The sequence below is a fragment of the Bos mutus genome, chromosome 12 (genome assembly GCF_027580195.1).
Source record: "Bos mutus isolate GX-2022 chromosome 12, NWIPB_WYAK_1.1, whole genome shotgun sequence".
Taxonomy (NCBI): Eukaryota; Metazoa; Chordata; class Mammalia; order Artiodactyla; family Bovidae; genus Bos; species Bos mutus.
Window position 1 is genome coordinate 30,015,867 of NC_091628.1, and position 25,093 is coordinate 30,040,959.

Consider the following 25,093-nt stretch of genomic DNA (forward strand, 5'->3'; position numbering starts at 1 on the left):
CCTATTCACCCATTTATGCACTCAAAAAATGCTGAGGAAGTCACTGCGGGGATTCAAAGAAAAACAAGAGAGTTTCTCCTGTTAGGACTGTTGTAATCCAGGGGAGGAGACAAGAGTGTGCAGAGATGACTCCAACACAGCCAGGAGCACCGCAGGAGCAAATTTCAGCAATGATTCAAGAGACGGTCTTCTGCAGCGTGTGCGGGGCAGGGCTCTGGCTTCGGCTGTAGGAGCTGCTGAGAGCGCAGTAACCTCCACAAACTTCATCAGAGAGCAAAGGCTGTGTCTTTTTCATCCAGCAAGATCTGGATCATTCCCTGATCCACAGAACTAAATATCCATGCCAATCTCTGCCTCTTTCTATGCAGGGAATTGAGAACCAGGAAAGGAAATAGGATCAAAGGTACATTGAAGCTCTCTCGGTAAAAAGTCCATCAATGTGCTCTCTCTGGGAAAGCAAGCAGGCCAGTCCTCCCCTTGGACTGCCCAGGGCTGGATGTCCCCACTCTGGACCATGCTGGCTGGCCTGGAGAGGATCGGCACACCAGTGATTCAATGCTAGTGGCTCCAAGGAATCTAGAACCTACCGATCTTCTAAGCAAAAAAAAAAAAAAAAAGGAAAAAAACAAAAACATGCTCAAATTAATTCCCAGGGAATCAGGACTATTCTTATTGTTACCATATTTCTTTTGATCCCTGAATAAGAACACCTGGGCAGTCCTGCTGTTTGGCACATGGGTTAGTAATCAGGTGGAATATTTTCCTTCATAGCTTCCCTGGAACCCTGGGACGCATGATTGCTAAAGCAAACCTCATAAATGCTCATTTATTTTTAATGCGTGTGTTTTAATGTATGCAAAATATATGATACACATAAAAAGGATTCGTAAGATATATGCATGGTTTGAAGCTTAATAAAATGAACACCATGGACCCACTACCCTGCTGAAGAAATATATGTCACATTATTAGTAATAAGAAGAGTTAATATTTCTGAGCCCTTATCATGTGCCAGGCCCTGCTCTAAGCACTTTACATATGTTATCAGATGGGTCCTGACAACGGCCTCATCAGTCACGTGGAGAGAGCAGTGTGGAGGAGGGGCAGGAGGAAACCCTCATTTCAGGCTCTGCAGCCGACAGAGAGAGGGACTTGGAGAAGCGTGGACACACCAGTGGTTCAACACAGGTTCAATCTCCTTCTCCCTTTCTTTTCATGGTCCCGTCATAGATGCCAGAATTGTTTAGACTATGTCCTGATTCCCATGAAAAGGTAAGATCACTGTCTACTAGCTTGAAAAACCATCAAAATTATCCCCAGAACTTTCTGACTTCTGCCCCCAAAAACGCCCCCAACACCCTCCTCTTTGCACAGACGAGAGCATCATGCTGTCCTTCCCCAAGACGTGTGAACAAGGGGCTTTCCAAGAGTCATAGGGTGAGTTGAAGGGAAATGAATTTTTGGCAACGTGGCCCGTTCACCTCTGTATATTGGCTCCAACATACAACAGTTCAGTAAAACATCCAGCCAACGTTTTTTCTTTAACACATTCCCTTCTACTAACTGGGGGGCATCCTGCGGAGGTGGTGGTAAAGAACCTGCCTGCCAGTGCAGGAGACCTAAGAGATGAAGGTTCGACCCCTGGGTTGGGAAGATCCCCTGGAGAAGGAAATGGCAAAACACTCCAGTATTCCTGCCTGGAAAATCCCATGGACAGAGGAGCCTGGAGGACTATGGGTCCATAGGGTCACCAAGAGTCATGACTGAAGTGATGCAGGACGGATGGATTTCCAATAATTGAGCATAAAGATTAATTTGGGGGAACTTGGTCCTCTCTGTTCCCCTCCTTGCAGAAATCACCTTCACAGAAAAAGTCAAGTTCAAGTCCCTGGAATAGTCAACAGCATCCTTGGAATTAATGTCCACCCACTCTACAGCATGGTGATGGGTTGTGAGACCAGAGATTCGTGACTTGGGTCTCATACCCCTCCAGGGTCACTGGGGCGGCCCAAGGCGGGGAACCGGAAAGGGAGCTCACCATTGAGCCCTGTCCAGTCTTTACAACAATGATTTGGAGGGAAAGGAGCAACGTCTTGAGAACCCAGGGCCCAGCGGGAAGCCTTGTACAGGGAAGTGGTGCCCTCCTTGTCACCAGGAGGTGGGACCAGACTGCGTCTCAGTGGAGGTGCATTCTTCTGTGAGGGGACTCTGGACACACAGAAGCCTCTGTCTGTCTGCAGGCAAGATGAGCCCAGCACAAGAGGGAAGCTCTCCTCTGCAGCAGGGCACTGGAGAACAGGAATGGCTGGCCAGTCAGGAGAGGAGGAAGGGATGATGAGAAAGGGATGGGGGTGGGGTGGCTGAGAGGCTTCCAGCCAGCATCCAGGGGGTCGCAGAGAACTGTGTGTCTAGGGTCCTGGGCCATCTTTAGGAGAACTCAACACACCTGCACGTCCCATGGTGGAGGAGAGGGTGGCCACACACTTTCTGTGGGAAGAAGAGCTTATGGACTGTTTCCACTTTCAGAAAAATTTCCCTGGGGCACATTTCAACAAATGAGGATCGGTGTTTAGGAAACATCCAAGAAAATCCTCACGTTTCTAGAGGGGGCTCGAACAAAGGGAAGAGCAGGTAGAGGCGATTCTTGCCCCAGGCAGGGCTGGTCCAGATGTTACAACAGCAGCCTTCCCCTGAGCTGGCCCAGGGCCCCATCCCAGAGCCAAGAGCCAGTTCACTCCTCCCAGAAAATTCCTGGGAAACCAGATCCGGGCTGCGGTTGCCAAACACCAGCACATGTAAAGGATGTGAAGGCAGAAACATGGGGCAGGAGAAGATGTCAAAACTCAATACCCATGTGCGTGGCTGGGTAACGAGACAGGTACACACTCACGTGCACCATGGTGGCATGCTCAGTCGCTCAGGCGTGTCTGACTCTTTAAGGCCCCATGGACTGAAGCCTGCCAGGCTCCTCGGTCCACTGGAGTGGATTGCTGTTTCCTTCTCCAGGGGATCTTCCCGACCCAGGGATCAAACCCATGTCTTCTGTGTCTCCTGCATTGACAGGCGAATTCCTTACCACTGGGCTACCTGGGAAGCCCTGTGTCATGATTATTTTGTATCAAATGGCAAACCTTGTCCCTAAGAGTCAAAGATGACGTTAAAGCCAGAGCAATCAAGGGAACTTTTAATTCTACGAAAGAACTTTCAAGAAAGAAAAATTGTTCCCATTGATGTATTTATTTTTATCTTAGTAGGACGGCATGCAAGGGCCATGACCTCTTACTACCAAACATCCGAAGTCAGAGTATTGGTGGAACTTAAGCAAAAGATCTTCTTCAAGGACCCAGCATTAGAATGACAGACAAAAGGCAGGACGGTCAGAGGCTGGGGTTTGCACGTCCACAGTAGGCGAGCTTGGGGCGGGAACGGGTGAGTGTGGAGGCTGCTGCCCTGTGGGCTTGTGTCTCTGCTTCCTTCCCCTTTCTGTCCTCCCACTTGCTGTCCACCGGCTATATTTGTCATTCCTGCCACACCCGTTCTTAGAATAACCTTCCATTGCCAACACTCAAGTCCCTTCTTTCCACCCTTCGGGACTCTTGGAGAGCTCATAACAAACGCTTCTGTGTTGACAGCTGTTTTCAAATTCCCAAGCATCCAATATCTGTGCCCTGACATAGGTGGGCAACGTATGGGTGTGAACGAGATGGGCACCTCTCAGCCTTGGAGAACGACCAGGCCAGAGAAGGAAGCAGACAGAGGTCCGCATAACCAAAATCCAGGCTGAGCCAGCTAAGGTACTAGAAAGGTAGAGATAAAAATACTGGTGTGCAGGTGTAACGGGGCACCGAGATGAACTCCTCAAATAGACAGGGTGGTCCTGGAGCAGGCCTGGCGGGCTGTGGTCCATGGGGTCACAGAGAGTCGGACACGACTGAGCGACTGAACTGAAACTCCTGGGGAAGACAGAAACCAAGCAAAACAGCAGGGGCTTGCATTTCTTAGTTCTGAGGATCCCTGTGAGGATGCTAAACAGAAAAGTTAGAGAACAGATGTGCGGATCTTCTCAGAGGGTTGATGGAGAGTTTCAGCACCCACTTGCACAACTGTGGGGGCCCCAAGCTCTGCACACACCCCAGCTCACGCTCAGCTTCATGTTCTCCAGGATCTTCATCTGGAGGTACAGCAGCCAGCCCAGACATCCCCCTACAGCTCAGAGGGAGACGACCAGAAGCAAGGCAGAGAGCTTAAAGATCTCCCTTCTCTGACCTGGAATCGAGACTCGAACCTCACCTGGGAGCCCTCCTGGGCTATATGGCTTCCCCAGGCCCATCTGTGTAGGGCTTCCAACCAGCCTGTCCATCAGAACTGACTCGAGACAGAAGGGGAGGTGAGGAAGTACAGAGAGAGAGAGAGAGAGAGAAGGGAGATGAGTCTTTCCAGGACCTGCCCTTCACAAACCACTTCCCCTCCCCAGGCCTCAGTTTCCTCATCGGTAAAATGAGAAAGGTGGCCCTTGCTGGCTCCCACGTGCCAGGCTGGGTTCTGTTTCCTGCCCTCTCTCCTCCAGGACACCCTTCTCTTCCAATAAGATGGGCTGTCTCCCAGTCTCTGGAGCCCTTCTCCCCATCTGCTTGTCCTCCTCTCCATTCCTCCCCACCCTGCCCCCTCCTCTCCTACCTTCCCTTCCCTCCCCTCTCGCTCCCTTCCTGGGATCTCTGCTCTTTTCAATGCCCCCCTCCTTTGCTCATTCTGTCTCAAAACACTGGCTTTTCTTCCCCTGCTTGGGCTTCACTGGGGAAGTAGCCAGACAGGACGGTGCACACAGCTGCTACTTTGGGGCCAGCTTTTCTGAGGTTTCCCTCCTTCCTCTCCAGCAGACGCATACACACACACACACACACACACACACACACACATGCACGAGACAGGAAGTGGTCCTTTCAAACTGTCTGCTCAGCATTTGCCAGACAGACCTCGGATTTCTCAGTGGTGGCAAGCAAGAACCATTAACCCCAGCGTGACTTGCAAAAGCGAATTTAGAGTCTCTGAAAGGCCGGCAGACTTGGGTGGAGGAAAGAGCCTCCTTTCTTTAAAAAAAAAAAAAAACAAACCACTCCTGGCTGAGACATGAGCCACGCTCCTTGTCAGACGGAAGCCAGGAGGCACCTGGAACAGGGTCTGCTCAGCGGATGCAGAGAGATGCAGCCGTCTGCTGCAGAGCCCGCTTGCTCCCTTTTAGAACCGTTGTCAGAGAAATGGGCTTTTTTAGGAGACACTCCATCTGGGAAGACAGCGGAAACAATGCTATGCATGTAAAGTACATCTCCCTTTGGATCTTTTTGATCGGAGCTTTCTTCCTGCCTTCTTTGTCCTGGAATGGATCCTGAAAGAATGCAGACTGAACCCTCACACTGGAAGGGCTCACAGAGGAGAGGAGGTGGCCTGAGGTGACCACGTTCCCCTTCACTCCCACTGCCCTCCTCCCCACGACTACCCCCTCTTCCTTAGCCTCCCTGAAAACCAGTCTGAGGAGCCACTGCTCTTCAGAGCCCCCATCTCCCATCTCCCATCCCCCTTCCCCAGAGATACACCCCACCACACAAGGAGTGAATGTTAAATGCATGCAATAACTTTATCTATTCATATCACTGAATGGATGATACCTATGACAAACCTGCTTTAGCAGGCAGATTCTTCACCACTAGTGTCACCTAGCTCAGTGGTAAAGAAACCATCTGCAATGCAGGAGATGTGGGTTCAATCCCTGGGTTGGGAAGATCCCCTGGAGAAAGAAATGGCTACTGGCTCCAATATTGTTGCCTGGGAAATCCTATGGACAAAGGAGCCTGGCAAAAGGAATTCATGGGATTGCAAGAGTTGGATACAACTTAGCGACTAAACCACAACCCTGACAAACCTAGGCAGAGTATTAAAAAGAAGAGACATAACTCTGCCAACAAAGGTCCATACAAGCTATGGTTTTTCCAGTAGTCCTGTACAGATGTGAGAATTGGATCCTAAAGAAGGCTGAGTACCAAAGAATTGATGATTTCAAATTGTGGTGGTGGAGAAGACTCTTGAGAGTCTGTTGGACAGCAAGGAGATCAAACCAAGTCAATCCTAAAGGAAATCAACTCTGAATAATCACTAGAAGGACTGATGCTGAAGCTGAAGCTCCAATACCTCTGCCACTTGATGAGAAGAGCTGACTCATTGGAAAAGACCCTGATGCCGGGAAAGATTGAGAGCAGGAGGAGAAGGGGGTGACAGAGGATGAGATGGGTGGATGGAATCATCAACTCAAAGGACATGAGTTTGAGTAAACTCCGGGAGATAGTGAAGAACAGGGAAGCCTGGAGGACTACAGTCCACAGGGTCGCAAAGAGTCGGACACAACTGAAGGACTGAACAATAATGGCAGTCCTATCACCTGTGTTAGTCTTGAGCTCTTCCTGCATGAAGCACCTTCAGCTTTTGTGCTCTGGGGCACTCACTCAGCATTTCATAAACACGTTTATTACTTTAATCCTTCTAAAGTGCCCGTCCAGTCTCCCAGCCAAACTGCAAGCTGCTCAAGCCTGGGACTGTATCTCATCCACCTCTCTCATCCTGGTACCTATTCATAGTCAGCGGATTCTGTGTTTATTTTTTATTTTGATCTATTACACAAATAAAACATGCTCACGGTAGGGTTGCATGTTTATTGGCAGAGTAAATCACCACAGTACACAATTCGCAGGCTCCACAGCAATTAAAGAAATGTAAACGTTTAGAAAGAGAAGATATTCTTATATGCGTATTGCATGGCTGTTTTTGTTTAGTTGCTAAGTCGTGTCTGACTCTTTGCGACCCCACAGACTGTAGCCCACCAGGTTCCTTTGTCCATGGAATTCTCCAGGCAAGGATACTGGGGTGGGTTGCCATTTCCTTCTCCAGGGGATCTTCCTGACCCAGGGATCGAACCCGCATCTCCTGCAATGTCAGGTGGATTCTTTACCACTAGGCCAGCTGGGAAGCCCATGTATTATATTAAGACAAATCAATAAAGGTGATAAAATACTATGTGGAGACGATCATAGGAAAGGAGTGTGCTAAGACAGCATTGGAGGGATGCTGTAATCTGGTTAAAGACTTTGGGTTACTACCTGCTGACATCTAACAGGACGTATAAAGGTCCTCATGGTGAGACTTCCCTGGTGGCCCAGCGGTTAAGACTCCATGCTCTGAATTCAGGGGGCATGGGTTCAATCCCTAGTCGAGGAACTAAGATCCTACATGCCTTGTGAAACCGGCCACACTCCGGGAGTCACCACCCATGTCCAAGGCAAGGTGGCCATCCGGTCCTCTTGGGAGTGAGTGTGTGCAGCAAAACCCCAGAGCAGAGGGTCACAGGCTGCCCAGAGAGGCCCCACAGGCTGAGGCCGGCAGCTATGGTGTGGACTACATCCTCCTACATAGTGAGGTGGTGCCAGGGAGGGCACCCCTGGACAGCAGGAAGGGTGTGGCCTTGGGAGGAGAGGCGTGGACTCAGTTTTTTAAATTAAAACTAATGTTTGCAATTTACTTTTCTGATAATGAAATTGTGCATGTTTATTACAGTAAAACTGGAAAGTAGATACAATCAATAAATAAACAAATCAACAAGCACCTATCACAGCCCTTGATTACCTCTGTTATTACCTCTGTTACCACCTCAGTATGGAGTTTCAGGATTTCTTCTATATATATAGGTGTTGGGTGTGTGTGTCTCATACAACTCTACTAACCTGTACGTTTAAAACTGGTTAAGATGGGGGACCTCCCTGGTGGTTCAGTGGTTAAGACTCTACGTTCCCAGTGCAGGGGGTGCAAGTTCGATCCCTGGTCAGGTAACTAGCTCCCACGTGCCACAACTAAGAGTTTGCATGCTACAACTAAAGATCCTGAGGATCCTGTGTTCCACAGTTAAGACCTGGTGCAGCCAAATAAATAAATACATGTAAATATTAAATATTATTATGAAATATTTTAAACACAAAGATCAGTTAAAATAATAACAACCTACAGAATGGGAGAAGATATTAGGAAATCATATATCTGAGAAAGAGCTAATATCCAGAATTTTTAGGGAACTCATACAACTCAACAAAAACAATAAAGCAGTGACATTACTTTGTCAACAAAGGTCTCTCTAGTCAAGGCTATGGTTTTTCCAGTGGTCATGTATGGATGTGAGAGTTGGACTGTGAAGAAGGCTGAGCGCTGAAGAATTGATGCTTTTGAACTGTGGTGTTGGAGAAGACTCTTGAGAGTCCCTTGGACTGCAAGGAGATCCAACCAGTCCATCCTAAAGGAAATCAGTCCTAGGTGTTCATTGGAAGGACTGATGTTGAAGCTGAAACTCCAATATTTTGGCCACCTGATGTGAAGAGCTGACTTATTTGAAAAGACCCTGTTGTTGGGAAAGATTGAGCGCAGGATGAGAAGGGGATGACAGAGGATGAAACGGTTAGATGGCAAAACCAACTCAATGGACATGAGTTTGGGTAAACTCTGGGAGTTGGTGATGGACAGGGAGGCCTGGCGTGCTGCGGTTCATGGGGTCACAGAGTCGGACATGACTGAGCAACTGAACTGAATGCAATTAAAAAGGTGGCAGGGACTTCCCTGATGGTGAAGTGGGTAAGAATCCACCTGCCTAGTGCAGGGGTCATGGGCTTGACCCCTAGTCCGGGAAGATTCCACATGCAGTGGAGCAACTAAGCCTGCACGCCACTACTACTGAGCCCAGGTTCTAGAGCCCGTGAGCTGCAGCTCCTGAAGCCTGAACACCTAGAGCCTGTGCTCAGCAACAAGAGAAGCCACCACAGTGAGAAGCCCGCGCACCGCAACTAGAGAGTAGCCCCCACTCGCCGTAACCAGAGAAAGCCTGCATGCAGCAACGAAGACAACGGCGCAACCAAAAACAACAAAAAACTAAATGAAAATTCCAAAGGTGGGAAGCAAAAGACCAGTAGGCAGTTCTCCCAATGAGATATACAAGTTGGCCAAAGAAGCATATGAAAAGATACTCAACATCATTAATTATCAGAGAAATGCAAATCAAAATCACAACGAGGTATTAGCTCACACTCAGGAGGGTCACTATAATAAGAACAAAAGATACCAAGTGTCTGCAAGGATGGAGTGAAAGTAGAACCTTCGTGCACTGTTGGTAGGTACGTAAAATGGTGCAGCCATTATGGAAAACAGGAGGGAGCTTTCACAAAAAGTTAAAAATAAAACTACCATATGACCCAGCAACCCCACTCCTGGGTATCTATCCAACAGAATTCAAAGCAGGATCTCAAAGAGATATCTGCACGTCCAGTGCATGTTATTCGCTGCAGCACTATTCACAATAGCCAAGAAGTGGAAGCAAACCAAATATGTACTGACAGATGAATGGATAGAGAAAATGTGGTCTATACAGATATACATACATATATACATATAATGCGGCCTTAAAAAAAGAAGGAAACTCTGACATACGCTACAACATGGATGGATCTTGAGCACGTTATGCTAAGTGAAATAAGCCAGTCACAGAAGGACAAATATTGTTATGATTCCACTCATATGAAGAGCCGGAAGCAAATTCATATAAACAGAGAGTAACGTGGTAGTTGCCAGGGCCTGGGAGGACTGGGGAATGAAGAGGTATTGTTTAATGGGTATAGAGTTTCTGTTTTTCAAGATGAAAAAGTTGTGGAGCTGTTCACACAATAAGGCAAATATGCTTAACAGTATTGAACACAGAAATGGTTCAGATGATAAATTTTTGGTTGTATGTTTTTAATTTTTCCTGTGCATGTCTGATATTATAATCGCATGTAAATATATCTATAAATAATATATAGCATTGCTTTGTCTATTTACTACTTTTATATAAATGGTAACATAGATGGGAAGAAAATGGAAACAGTGACAGACTTTATTTTCTTGGGCTCCAAAATCACTGCGGACAGTAACTGCAGCTATGAAATTACAAGACGCTTGCTCCTTGGAAGCAAAGCTATGACAAACCTAGACAGCATGTTAAAAAACAGAGACATCATTTTGCTGACAAAGGTCCGCATAGTCAAAGCTACAGTTTTTCCAGTAGTTGTATACAGATGTGAGAGTTGGACCATAAAGAAGGCTAAGTTCTGAAGAATTGATGCTTTTAAACTGTGGTGCTGGAGAAGATTCTTGAGAGTTCCTTGGACTTCAAGAAGATCAAACCAGTCAATCTTAAAAGAAATCAACCCTGAATATTCATTGGAAGGACTGATGCTGAAGTTGAAGCTCCAATCCTTTGGCCACCTGATACGAAGAGTGGACTCATTGGAAAAGACCCTGATGCTGGGAAAGATTGAGGGCAGGAGGAGAAGAGGGCAATAGAGGATGAGATGGTTGGATGGCATCACTGACTCAACGGACACGAGTCTGAGCAAATTCCAGGAGATAGTGAAGGACAGGGAAGCCTGGCGTGCTACAGTCCATAGGGTCACAAAGAGTCGGACACAGCTGAGCAACTGAACGACAACCATGATGGACCTATCCTTCGTGCAACGTCACATTTTAAAATTGATATACACTGATAAAGACCCAAGTCATTATTAAAGCTTCCGTACCGTATTGCAATGTTTAAATATACTGTGTTTACTTATCCACCATCATTTTGATGAGCAGTTGAGTCATTTCAAATGCTGCACTATTATGACAACTCAACAACAAAAAACAAACAACCCAATGAAATCCAGGCAGAGGGTCTGAATAGACATGTTTCAAAAGAAAACACACAGATGGCCAACAAGCACATGAAAAGACGCTCAATATCACTAATAATTAGGGAAATGCAAATCAAAATCACAGTGAGATAGCATCTTATACCTGCTAGAAGGACTGTTGTCAAAAAGACAAGGAGGAGCAAATGTTGCAGAGGATATGGAGAAGAGGGAAACCTCATGCACTGTTGGTAGGAATGTAAATTGGTACAGCCACTGTGGAAAACAGTATGGAGATTTCTCAAAGGATTAAAGATAGGACTACCATATGATCCAGATAGTCTACCTCTGAGTATTTATATAAAGAACACAAAAATACTAGTTTGAAAAGATATATGCACCTCTGTGTTCATTGCCAAGATGCATAAACAACCTCAGTGTCCACTGAGGGATGAATAAACAAAGAAGATGTAAGATACACACACACACACACACACATCACAGCGGAAATACTACACAGCCAAAAAAAGTGAAACCCTGCCATTTGTGACAATACAGGTTGACCTTGATGGTATAAGTGAAATACTAAGTGAAATCAGTCAGATGGAGAAAGATAAATACTTTATCATTTCTCATATGTAGATTTCATTCATATGTATAATCTAATATCATGAATAAATGAAATTAAATAAAAATAAACTCTAAGAGAACAGATTTGGGGTTATCAGAGGGGAAGAGGTTGTGGGGTGGGAAAAATGGGTGAAGGAGGCCAAGCACATGGTGATGGAAGGTAGCTAGACTCGAGTGATCACTCTGGAGTGCACAGAGATGTTGAACTAAAATGATGTACACCAAGGACTTATATGTACACCAATGACTTACATGTATATCTTATATGTACACCTTATATGTACACTTATATGTGCACTTGTACACCAAGGACTTATTAAATATTAATATTTAAATATATCAATTTATTTATTTAAATTTAAATTATTTAAATACATTATTGTTTATTTAAATAAAATAAACAAAACAGTTCACTGCTGCTGCTGCTAAGTCGCTTCAGTCGTGTCCGACTCTGTGCGACCCCATAGACGGCAGCCCACAAGGCTCCCCCATCCCTGGGATTCTCCAGGCAAGAACACTGGAGTGGGTTGCCATTTCCTTCTCCAATGCATGAAAGTGAAAAGTGAAGTTGCTCAGTCATGCCCGACTCTTAGCGACCCCATGGACTGCAGCCTACTAGACTCCTCCGTCCATGGGATTTTCCAGGCAAGAGTACTGGAGTGGGGTGCCATTGCCTTCTACTGTGAACAATACTGGATGGAGTCGTCCTGGGTACATCCTTGTCTACGCATCTCTAGGATGAAAAACTGCGCTGGAGGGAGTGAGTCTATCCAGTGTCACCAGGATACTGACAAACGGTTCTCCAGGGCGTGTGCCCCCAGCTTCCACCCACAGCAGACGAAAGCACCAAGCGCTCCCACCACACCAAGTCTGTCAGGCTTCCTCAGCTCTGCCAATCTGCTGGGTGTGAAACAGCATCTCACTGTGATTCTGTGTGTCCCAGGTTATTAGAAGAGCTGAGTGTCTTCTCACAAGTTTATTGATGATTGGTTTCCTCTCCACTGATGTTTTGCCTGTTTCTCTGTTTTGTTGTTTGTCTTCTGATTGGGAGGTATTTTTATGAATTCTGGATACTAAGGCTTTTCTAGTTACATGAGTTGCAAATTCTTTCCAGACCATGGTTTGTCATTTACATTTATTTATTTTTTGCTTATTCGTTTAACAAAAGTTCTGCATTTTAATTAGAATCAAATACATCAACTCTTTATTTTATGTTTATATTTATTGTGTTGTGTTAATGAAATCCTTTCTTACCCTAAGGAGACTTTTCTATCTTCCCTGGGGAACACAGTAATGATTCAGTAAATATTGACTGAATAAGTGAATTATTTGTAGTTTCTTGGTCTCTAGAAAATTTCACAAATCCAACTTTTAATTTATTTTGGATAAGCCCTATGCCCATATAAGTAATCTTTTATTGCAAAATTGGACTTACATGTAAAAGGTGGTGCTACCACTTGTCCTAATGAAGCCAAGTGGAAACACACCTTTTTTTTTAACAGGCACAGAACCTGAATAAACATTTCCAAAGAAGATAAACAAATGGCCAGCAGATATAGGAAAATGTGTTCCATATCACTCAGCATCAGGGAAATGCAAATCAAAAAGCACAATGATATACCATTTTGAACCTGTTAGAATGGCTATCATCAAAAAGACAAAACATAACAAGTGTTAGCAAAGGTGTAGAGAAAAGAGAACCCCTGTGTCCCGTTGGTGGGAATATACATTTGAGCAGTCACTTTGGAAAATAGTATAGAGATGCCTCAAAAAATTAAAAACACAAATACCGTGAAAGTGTTAGTCGCTCAGTCGTGTCTGACTGTTCGTGACCCCACGGACTGTAGCTTCTTTGTCCTTGGGATTCTCCAGGCAAGAATACTGGAGTGGGTTGACATACCCTCTTCCAAGGGATCTTTCTAACCCAGGGATTGAACCTGCGTCCCCCGTGTCTCCTGAACTGCAGGCAGATTCTTTACCAGCTGAGCCATCAAGGAAGCTACCATAAAGCCCAGCAATTTCACCTATAGGAATATATCCAAAGGATTTAAATACAGGATCTCAAAGAGATATCTACCCTCCCATGTTCATTGCAGCATTATTCACAATAGATAAGTCATGAGAGCAACTACATGTCTGTCAAAAGATGAATGGATATATATCTCTCTCTTATAGTTCAATAAAGCTAAAAAATTTTTTTTAATTTAACTAAAAAGTTTCTACGTCCTAGCTCCTCTCCTGGAAGTTTGCCTTCTGTAATATACTAGCAAAAATAACCATTCTTCTTCACAAGAGATACAGTTGAGAAAGAGGATTCTTAAACATAGCAATATTTAGAAAGCAGAAAGTAAGCCTTGTTAGTGAAGGCTACAGCAATAGAACAAGGCACCTAGAACAGCCCACACAGTCAAAAATTGTGTTGAGCATCTATTATGTAAGGAGAGTTGTGGAACTTCTTTCTTTAAAAAATGTAATCATTGGGTGTTGCGGCACAATAAAGTTCTTAATGCCAGAGTTATTGCCATCTATGGCACCAAGTCAATAACTCCAACTTATCAATGTCATCCCACTGCTTTTCCCTTTGTAAAACCTTTGTCGAGGGACTTCCCTGGTGGTCCAGGGATTAAGACTCCATGGTCCCAATTCAGGGGGCCTGGGTTGCATCCTTGCTCAGGGCACTAAGATCCTACATGCCGCAACTAAGAGGTTGCATGACGCAAATGAAAGAACCTGCATGCCACAAAGTTCAAACATCCCACGTGCCACGACTAAGACCTAGTGCACAGCCAAATAAATAAGCAATCAATATTTTAGAGTCTCCTTTCCATTTTCCACCACCCCCTCCCAACAAGGCCTCCTCACTTCACAGCTGGTGTATCAAAATAGCCTCCTAACTAGGTTTCCCACTAGTTTCTCTCCCATCCTTTGATTGCCAGATTAACTTTCCTCATCACCTTGTTATCCAATCTCTTTCATTCAAAATTTTCAGTGCATCCTCACTGTATACATAGAACATGCTAGTTCAGACATTGTTCCTTTGATGAATGTTTAAGTCATTTAAAAATTTCCACCATTATGAACAATACTCTTATGAACAATATTATTCATAATGCCAACTTTTGGAGGGAGGCTCCAGAGGGAGGGGACCCCTGTATACATATAACTGATTCATGTTGTACAGAAGAAGCTAACATACTTATAAGGCAATCATACTCCAACAATAAAATAAAATTTAAAAAAATAATGCAAACTTTCTAACCGGATATTGCTGGGGTCAGCCCCGGCTGACCCAGGGTATTCAAAGGGGAGATGGCGTCAGCAACTATTTAAATATTCATCAAATATATAAAGAGTAATAGAATGAGGATAGCTCAGTAGGAAAATTCAGTGGAGAAAAGAGGCTGAGTAGCTTGGTTTACGAGGGAGACCAATAAAACTTCAAGACAAGAAGCTTGCACCACTTACGTAGGCCACAGGCGTCCTTCCATTCTCCCGAAGGAGAGGAGACACTGAGGCCTCCCCGGTCGGATCTTAGAAGCCCAGGCATAATTAGTAAGCATGGCGAGTTCCACGCTCCAGATGGAGACTCAGCCAGAGTTTGAGAGAGAGAGAGACATGGGGAGACCAGTATTTCGAGGAACTGATCCCAATTCTTTATTTTCCAGAGTCTGTTTTTATACACTGAGATGTTATACAAAAGTCACGTGGGGACAGAAGTCCTGACTTTTATTAAAGTCAGGTGCTTCATACAAATGTATACAGAGGTCTTAGGGGTGTTACATCATCTTCTGGCCAGGGGGGCCTGCTGACAATTTATGACCCTCTCCTTGTGACAGTGGTCAGTCAACCAGAACACTTTTTTCTCCAAGGGTGATTATTCTTAAAACAGACGCCACCCAAATAAAGTTACATTCCTATAGGGTGAGGGTGTAGTGGGTTTTAGTTAAGGAAAGAATTTACTTGGCCTAAGGTCTAACGTGATTTATATCAAAGGTTATTTCTTCTATATATTCATTAATATATTCATTAATGTGTATAAGGGTAGGGGATGTGGAGTCTTAGCAACAAACATTGGCTCAACAAATGAAAAACCCTTCACCAATACAATTTCTAATCAGCCCACTATACTTATACTAATAATTTTCTAACTTCTCTAAAGAACCTGTTTTTAGAAGGTTTAAAGCATCTCGTGCCTCTCACGGTTGGGAGGCTGTGAGCAATCACATGTGGCCGGACAAGCCTGTCAAGCAGGCTAGAGAACCTTCAGAGGAGTTTGTAGGTTGAAACACTCCTATCACATCCAGGAATTATTATTAACTGGAGCTCTAAGTTAACTCCTTCTCCGAAAGAGGTGGTGGGGGACAGACCCCCGTAAAGTCAGAGGTGTAGGGGAGAGCACAAAGTAGTAAAGTAGGCAGGCTCTGGTTATGGGGGTAGATGCTCGAGCATTTCCAGGGGGACTCCTGAGGCTCTATCCCGTCTTTGCATCGAGCCTCCTTCCTCATGACCTTTGCCACGGGCGGAGTGCGTCACGCCAGCCCCCAACAGGATATTTAAGGGCCTCCAGACTGGCACTTAGCTTTCTTCATGTCCTACCAAGGTCTGTGTAAATATTCTTCTTTGATTGAGTCAATCATACATTCTCACAGTCCACAACTCCACTCCCTCTCCTCACCATCTAAAGGATCTTGCCAAGGATCAACCTAGGACCCAGCTCCTCCCAAGGCTCTTTACTGATCGCTCATTGGTTACTCTTGCCTGTGCTGCTGCTGCTGCTAAGTCGCTTCAGTCATGTCCGACTCTGTGCGACCCCATAGATGGTGGCCCAACAGGTTCCCCCGTCCCTGGGATTCTCCAGGCAAGAACACTGGAGTGGGTTGCCATTTCCTTCTCCAATGCATGAAAGTGAAAAGTGAAAGTGAAGTTGCTCAGTCGTGGCTGACTCTAGCGACCTCATGGACTGCAGCCTACCAGGCTCCTCCATCCATGGGATTTTCCAGACTTTTGCCTCAGATGCCTTAATTACTTACCCCTGGTTCTCACTTACTGCCTTGAACCTTTTTAATAGATCTCCTACTTGCCAAAGTAGATTAAAATGATCTGTGGACATGACTGATGTCTTGGAAGGTCTCTGAAAGAAGGAAAATCTTTGAAGCAACTAACCCGGTTCCTTATGAGATTCAATAAATAGCTGCTAACTTCCATGCAGCCCTAAATGCATTAAATATTTCATATTAAACTTACAAATTTTTTAAAGTCTTAATATTCACCTATAGGTTGGGTTATCCTTCCCAAATGAAATTAATTGATTGTAAAAGAAGAAAAAAAATCAGTTCAAAAAAAATTTTTTTAAGAATGTAGAAGTGATCTAAAAATCTCAAGTGCACGCATGCTCAGTCGCTAAGTTGTATCCAACTTTTTGTGACTTCATGGTCTGTAGCCCACCAGGCTCCTCTGTCCATGAGATTTCCCAGGCAAGAATACTGGAATGGGTTGCCATTTCCTCCTGCTGGAGATTTTCCCAACCCAAGGATCGTACTTAGTCTCCTATGCTGGCAGGTAGACTCTACCACTGAACTACCTGCAAAGATCCTGATGCTGGCAAAGACTGAAGGTGAAAGGAGAAGAGGGAGGCAGAGGCTAAGATGGTTACCTGGTATCACTGACCCGATGGACACGAATTTGAGCAAACTCTCGGAGACACTGAAGGACAGGGAAGCCTGGCGTGCTGCAGTCCATGTGGTCACAAACAGTCAGGCACAACTTAGCGACTGAACAACACGACCACCACTTGGGAAGCCCAAAATTTCAAGGATCAGTTCTTAAATGAAAGCATATTCATTACTAAGGAGTTGCACATTGTAAAATTCCCCACAGGAATCTACTGTCCCTCAGACACTCTTTCTGAGGCAGGTGAAAGAGTTGGAGAAAAGAGATCAGCTGATGGGCATACGGAGCTTGGCAGAGACCCACCTGTGCAGACACGGGACTATGCACATTACCACCTCACAGGCTGGCACTCCTCTGCCCCAAGACGGAGAAGATCGGCCAAGAATAACCACCTACCACCCTCTATCTGCAATTTAGGAAACTGCTTCTGCCACCTTTCATCACTGGCTCTTTATAAGTACTGCTTGCTGCAAATGCTTGAGGAAGTAGTGGAAAGGGAGAAAGAAGAAAATTAAAATCACCATTCAGAGATACCCATAACCACTACTCATGTATAAACACACACACACACACACAATTTGTGCTCATACTGTATAGGCAATGTGAGAGGCTGTGTGGGTCAAGTTACAAGTGTGACTGATGGAACGTGAGTCTGGGTCTGGAACCCAGCTCTACACTCACAAGCTCTAGAACCTGAACAGAAGCTCTCTGCTCCCATTCCCCACCTGCAAAATTAGAAGAAGTAATGATGTCTGCCCCACAGGATTGCTATGGGCTAAAATGAGATGTTATATATAAGCGTGTCTAATAGCATGAGACACATAGAATATGCAGCTGTGAGTTATCACAGTGACATAGTTCTTCATCTGACCTTTTCACTTAACATTTCATCATAGCCCATTGTCAAACATTCTTTGAAAATACTATTCTTAGAATTATAGGATTCTGTAGCTTTTTTTTTTAGTGTAACACTTTACCAAGACTATGTCCTTCCCCAGTGGTGGAGCAGTAAAGAATCGCCTGCAACTAAGGAGATGCAGGTTCGATCCCTGGGTCGGAAAGATCCCCTGGAGGAGGGCATGGCAAGCCACTTCAGTATTCCTGCCTGGGAAATCCCATGGACAGAGGAGCCTGGCGGGCTACAGTCCATGGGGTGACAGAGAGTCGGACATGGCTTATTGACTAAACAACAACTTACCAGGACTGACTGTATATTTCAAAACATTATTTTTAATGTCTATATATTTAATATTCTATTTTCTCAATATACTGCAATTTATCATTTTTTCCTGTTGCTGGACATTTAAGTTGTTTCCTGTTTTACTGTTGTTGAGTTGCCAAGTCATGTCCAACTCTTTTTTGTGAACCCATGGACTGTAGCCTACCAAGCTACTCTGTCCATGGGATTTCCCAGGCAAGAATACTGGAGTGGGTTGCCACTTCCTTCCTATTTATCACTATCATAAATAATACTGTGATGATATACTTAAAACCTGGGTCATATCCTTGGTCACTTTCTTAGGACAGATTTCTAAATATAGAATTTCTAGAAAAAGAGGGTATAAACATTGTTCAGTGTTTCTTTTACCAATCTACTATCCAGAAATAATAGCCCAAGTTTACTTGACCAGTGCTGTATAACAGTGGACCCTAATGATGTCCTTGATAAAAATTTTAGTAATATCTCTTTTTCTGCTTTGCTATTTGAGAAAAGGAAAATTTTTACTTCATTTAATTTTGATAACTTATAAGTTCAGAATCTTCTGCTCATGTCTCAACTTTTGTGTGCCCCCCACCCCTTTTTTTAAGTTGAGTTCTAAAGAGGTAGTTTTTGAGAATTCCCTGGTGGTCCAATGGTTAGGACTCTGAGCTCTCACTCCCAAAGATCTGGGTTCAATTACTGGTTGGGGAACTAAGATCCCACAGGCTACATGGTGTGGTCAATAAATAAATAAATTTTTAAAGAGGTATTTCCCATATTAATTGATAAATCTTCTTTATATATTCAGTTCAGTTCAGTCACTCAGTCGTGTCCGACTCTTTGTGACCCCATGAATCTCAGCACGCCAGGCCTCCCTGTCCATCACCAACTCCCGGAGTTCACTCAGACTCACGTCCATTGAGTCAGTGATGCCATCCAGTCATCTCATCCCTCTGTCATCCCCTTCTCCTCCTGCCCCTAATCCCTCCCAGCATCAGAGTCTTTTCCAATGAGTCAACTCTTCGCATGAGATGGCCAAAGTACTGGAGTTTCAGCTTTAGCATCATTCCCTCCAAAGAAATCCCAGGGCTGATCTCCTTCAGAATGGACTGGTTGGATCTCCTTGCAGTCCAAGGGACTCTCAAGAGTCTTTTCCAACACCACAGTTCAAAAGCATCAATTCTTCGGCACTCAGCCTTCTTCACAGTCCAACTCTCACATCCATACATGACCACAGGAAAAACCATAGCCTTGACTAGACGAACCTTTGTTGGCGAAGTAATGTCTCTGCTTTTGAATATGCTATCTAGGTTGGTCATAACTTTCTTTCCAAGGAGTAAGCGTCTTTTAATTTCATGGCTGCAGTCACCATCTGCAGTGATTTTGGAGCCCCCAAAAATGAAGTCTGACACTGTTTCCACTGTTTCCCCATCTATTTCCCATGAAGTGATGGGACCAGATGCCATGATCTTCGTTTTCTGAATGTTGAGTTTTAAGCCAACTTTTTCACTCTCCTCTTTCACTTTCATCAAAAGGCTTTTGAGTTCCTCTTCACTTTGTGCCATAAGGGTGGTGTCATCTGCATACCTGAGGTGATTGATATTTCTCCCAGCAATCTTGATTCCAGCTTGTGCTTCTTCCAGCCCAGCGTTTCTCATGATGTACTCTGCATAGAAGTTAAATAAGCAGGGTGACAATATACAGCCTTGACGTACTCCTTTTCCTATTTGGAACTGTTGTTCCATGTGTGTTAGGAAGTTAATTTTTTCCGCATATTTTTTCCAGTTTCCTTTAGGCTGATGTTTTCATTTACTCATCTCTTCTGTATGGAGTTACTTTGAGCACCTGCTGTGTGCTGAGCACCGTGGCAGGTGCTGGGATTCAGCAGAGAACAAAGTCGACTGAAATCTCTGTCCTTGGAGGCCCTACCTCTTAGTGGAAGCTTCTAGTCGAGGGTGTCATTTCAATGGACACAATCACCTAGCTTCTGGAACACCGGTTTTCTAGTTAGATAAGTACCTATAATTACTTAAACATAATTGGTCCCTTAATGCCACCTTCTCTTCAGAAAACCATTGTATTCACAAGAATATGAAGCAAGAGACACCCCAGAGCTCAATCTAATGGAGAAAATTTGATAATATTTTCAAACAAGTATGACTGAAAGAAAACCTTTAAACTTTCAGCTGGGACTCGAGCACATTCAGTGGTTATTTCCTTGTTTCCCTTCTATGCAGGTGCCTCTAAAATTTTAAACCATTGAACATCCCACAGTCTGGGGCTGGAGACATGGGGGTGTGTGGTTGGGGCTGATGAGAAAAGAGAAGTTTGAGGTCTTGTCTTAGCTCAGGCTTCTGTACCAAAGTACCATAACCTGGGTGATTCACAGACAACTCAAATGGACTTCTCACAGTTGTGCAGCCTGGAAGTCCAAGATCAGGGTGCCAGCAGGATCAGGCTTTAGTGAGGGCCTTCCGTATTGCAGACTGCTGATCTCTAGTTGTACCCTGACATGATGGAAAAAGATGGAGCTATCTCTCCAGCCTCTTAAAAGGGCACTAATCCCATTCATGACATCCCCACCAAAATACCTCCCAAAGGCCTGACCTCCAAATACCATCACAGTGGCAAATAGATTCCAACATGTGAACTTTGAGGCAACACAACATTTAGTCCATAACAGATCCCATAAGCAGACAGGAGTGCCAGCATTGTGCCAGGAGTGACTATATGGAATGATGATGCAACAGGCAATTTCACAAGAGAGTCTTTTCCCTCAATGGGGAAAGGAGTGGGACCCTCAATAGTAGCAAAACTGCCTTTTCAGCAACCTGTGTGCACATGTGACTCAGGAGCAAATGAAGACTGCCCACCAAATCCTCAGCACTTGGAAACAACTCCAGAGAAGGGGATAGAGGGAATCCTGAATTGACAGAGATTGTTTCTTAAGCAGCAGCAGAACAGGAAATCAAAAGAGAAATTGAACGGAATCACAGAAAGATAGAGTTCTATTTCTTATACATCTGAAAGGTATCACTGTGTTTCTAAGAGGAATCACAAGCGGGTGGTGAGGGATAGGGATCATCATTTAAACACTTAAATTAGAATTTCCCACAGTCCTGGGGATTCCCTGGAGGTCCAGTGGTTAGGACTGCAGGGGGCATAGGTTCAATCCCTGGTCAAGAAACTAAGATCCTTGTAAACACTGCAAGGTGGCCAAAAGAAGTCCCACAGTCCCTGAGGAGAAACTGAAAGTGCAAATGGAAAATTCCATTAAATTAGCATAAAAAGCTAACTTTTAAAGGTGCAGGTTGGAAAACCTAATCTGCTCCAATAATTCCAAGATGGAGTTCACCAATTCCTTCTTCACCTGTAGGCCACGCATAAGCACCATATACATAAATGAACTCCAGATTAAACATGACAGCAGGCAGTTATGTTTTCCTAAACAGAACCAGATCAAACATAACTGACTCCAAAAGTTGCCCAACACAGATAAACAAAACAAGGTCTCTAGACAGTCCTGCTCAGCAGATTCCTCCTTCATTTCCTCTCCTTGCACAGCACAGGCTCAACTCTGCAGCTTCCCTTAGTCTTTCCCTACCCCCTTTGTCAGAAACTGGCCTCCATCACTCAGAGCTTTCTCCTAAGAGAAGCAAAGCTGGCTCTACCTAGAAGGAAGCAAGCAGAAGAAGGGTCAGAGAACCCAAAAGAAGGATCAGAAAATATGCTCAACATCACTAATCACTGAGTGAGTGAAGTCGCTCAGTCGTGTCCAACTCTTTGCGACCCCATAGATTGTAGCCTACCAGGCTCCTCCCTCCATGGGATTCTCCAGGCAAGAGTACTGGAGTGGGTTGCCATTTCCTTCTCCAGGGGATCTTCCCAACCCAGGGATTGGACCCGGGTCTCCGGACCTGGATCTCCTGCATACCAGGCAGATGCTTTAACCTCTGAGCCACCAGGGAAGCCCTGGTGGTGCTAATCACTAGGGAAATGCAAATCAAAACCACAATGAGAACACTTCACATCCATCAGGATGGCTATTACAGAAAGTAAGGAAGGGATGGAGGAAAGAAGGAAGAAGGAGAAAGGAGAGAGAAAGGAGGGAGAGAGGAAGAAGGAGGGGAGAGGAAAGAGAAAGAAAGAAAAAAGGGAGGGAGGAAGGAAAGGAGAAAGGAAGAGGGAAAGAAAACAGCAAGTGTTGGCAAGGATGTGGAGAAATAGAAACTTCTAAGCATTGTTGGTGGACAAATGTGAAATGTGCAGCTGCTGTGAAAAATGGTATGAAAAATTAAAAACTGAACTGCCATATGATTCATCAATTGTATTTCTGGATATGTTACCCCAGAGAAATAAGAGTAAGGACTCAAAGAGATACGTGTACATCTGTGTTCACTGTAGCATTATTCACAACCACAAAAATGTGGGAGCAACCCAGGCGTCCATCAACTGAGGAAGGGGTAAAGAAAATGTAGTGCATACACACAGCGGAATATGACTCAGCCTTAAAAAGGGTTAGGGTTGAATTCCGCCTTGAGAGGGAAATTTCAACTTATGTAACAATGTGGATGAACTCTGAAGACATGCTAAGTGAAACAAGGCAGGACAAGTACTGTACAATTCCACCAGCTGCTGCTGCTGCTGCTAAGTCGCTTAAGTCGTGTCCGACCCTGTGTGACCCATACATGGCAGCCCACCAGGCTCCCCCGTCCCTGGTATTCTCCAGGCAAGAACACTGGAGTGAGTTGTCATTTCCTTCTCCAATGCAAGAAAGTGAAAAGTGAAAGTGAAGTCACTCAGTCATATCTGACTCTTAGCAACCCCATGGACTGCAGCCTACCAGGCTTCTCCATCCATGGGATTTTCCAGGCAAGAGTACTGGAGTGGGTTGCCATTGCCTTCTCCAGAGTGGACCGAAGGTAGCCATATTCCTAGACACAGAAAGTAGAATGGTGGTTGCCAGGTTTGGGATTCCCAGCTGTCTCAGTGGTTTAAAAAAAAAAAAAAAAATCAGCCAATTCAGGAGAATCAAGAGATGCAGGTTCAATCCAGGGGTCAGGAAGATCCCCTGGAGCAGGAAAAGGGAAGCCACTCCAGTATTCTTGCCTGGAGAATCCCATGGAAGGAGGAGCCTGGCAGGCTACAGTGCACAGGGTTGCAGAGAGTCAGACACGACTGAGCACACACATACTCCACAGGAGTGTTTACTGGGTGCAGAGTTTTAGTTTTGGAGATGGGTGATGGTAATGGTTGACAGCAGTGTGAGTGTATTATTGTCACTGAACTGTGTGCTTTAAAAACAAACACCGTTAAAATGATGAGAAAAGAAGAACTAGGAGGAAGGGAGGAGGGATGGGAGAGGAAAGCAGGAGCCAGAGTTGGAGGAAGGCCCCTCCCAGGTAAACCGAACGGAAACAGGAACACACACTAGACTGGATTTGGCACGTGGAGAGCTAGAGTGAAATTTCCTTTTCGGTGCGCTGAGGGCACAGGGGAGCTGAGCCCAAAGGAGCTCTAGAGATCTGACTTCAGGCAGTTCTCGGTATGGCACCAAGCTAAGGCCCGCACTCCCCTCCTCCGTGGAGCGGGGCGGGCGGGGGTGAGGGGGCTTCCAAGGCCTCAGTGCAGAAGTCAGGGAAAGCCGGGGGCCTGCAGTGACCACTTCAAGCGTCAGAGCGTATCCGAATTGCCACTCCCTCCATAAAGGCCGTTCTGATGTCCCCCAAACCATGCATTCTCAGCGCGGGCCCTAGCCTCCCCCTCCACCCAAAGAGGGCAAACAGTGGTTCTTGCAGGTGGAAAATCTTTCCATGCACCAAGCACAGAAGTGCATATGGCAAATTCACACCGCGGATCTGTGGTGTCATAATTTGGGAGGGTGTTGGTGGTTGGGGGCAAAATCCATGTTCCTCTCAGCTCCGGCGAGGGAGCACGGGCGACCTCACTCGGTCCAGCCCCTGTGTCCAGGCGCCGTGTCGCCGGGGTCGCGGTCACGGTCACCGCGCGCGGCCGCCACCTTCCCGCGCGAACAGGGAGAGGGAAGGGGGCGCGGCCGACCCCCGAGCCGCCGGGGCGGGGCCGGCTCCGATTCCGGGGGGCGGGGCCAGATGCAGGGGGCGGGGCCATGGCTGGCTCCGGGGGGCGGGGTCTGCGGGCGGCGCCCTGCCCCTCGAGGAGCCCCCGCGGCTCCGCCCGAATGTCCGCCTGCCGCCCGGCTCCTCCCGCCGCCTCCTCGGCGCGCTTCTCCGAGGTGCCCGCGAGGCAACGCCCCGGGCAGCTAGGGAGCCTCTGCGGCCGCGGAAATCTGTACACACCGCAGCGCAGCCTTGATAGCTGGGTCTCTGTGGCGCAATCGGTTAGCGCGTTCGGCTGTTAACCGAAAGGTTGGTGGTTCGAGCCCACCCAGGGACGGTGGCGTTTTGTTTTTCCTCTACGGAAAAATTCATTTTAAAACGGCAACAGGGAGATTTTTTTAATGGAGCGATACTGCGACGCTTCTAGGACAGAGGAAGACGACGTCCAGTTAATGGTGTTCGGTGCCGGTGAATCCGAGAGCGACGCTGCTGCGGCGTGGTTTGATCATTCTAGTTCAAACGAGTATGTGCGGGAAACGTGCACCCATGGTCCAGGAGACCTGCCCGACCTTGTTCATCAACAGCAGACACTGCAATGGCAAAAACAAACCCCAAACACGCAATTGCTCATTGGCAGGTGAATGAATAAATAACCATTGGTTTCTCTAGGAAAACCTGATACCACCCGAAAGGCAAAGTGGTTATGCAATTTTGCCTTATGTGCAGCCAGAAAGATTGGAGGAGCCGTGCAGATGCAAACAGGCAAGAGGAGACATCTCAGACTGTGG

General features: G+C 45.7%; 1 non-coding gene across 1 annotated transcript; it reads left to right on the forward strand.

Moving 5' to 3' along the window:
- The first annotated feature begins 24,568 nt into the window (after positions 1-24,568).
- On the forward strand, positions 24,569-24,642 carry TRNAN-GUU (transfer RNA asparagine (anticodon GUU)). Its single transcript has one exon. It is a non-coding gene; the product is annotated as a tRNA-Asn (tRNA).
- Positions 24,643-25,093: the final 451 nt, after the last annotated feature.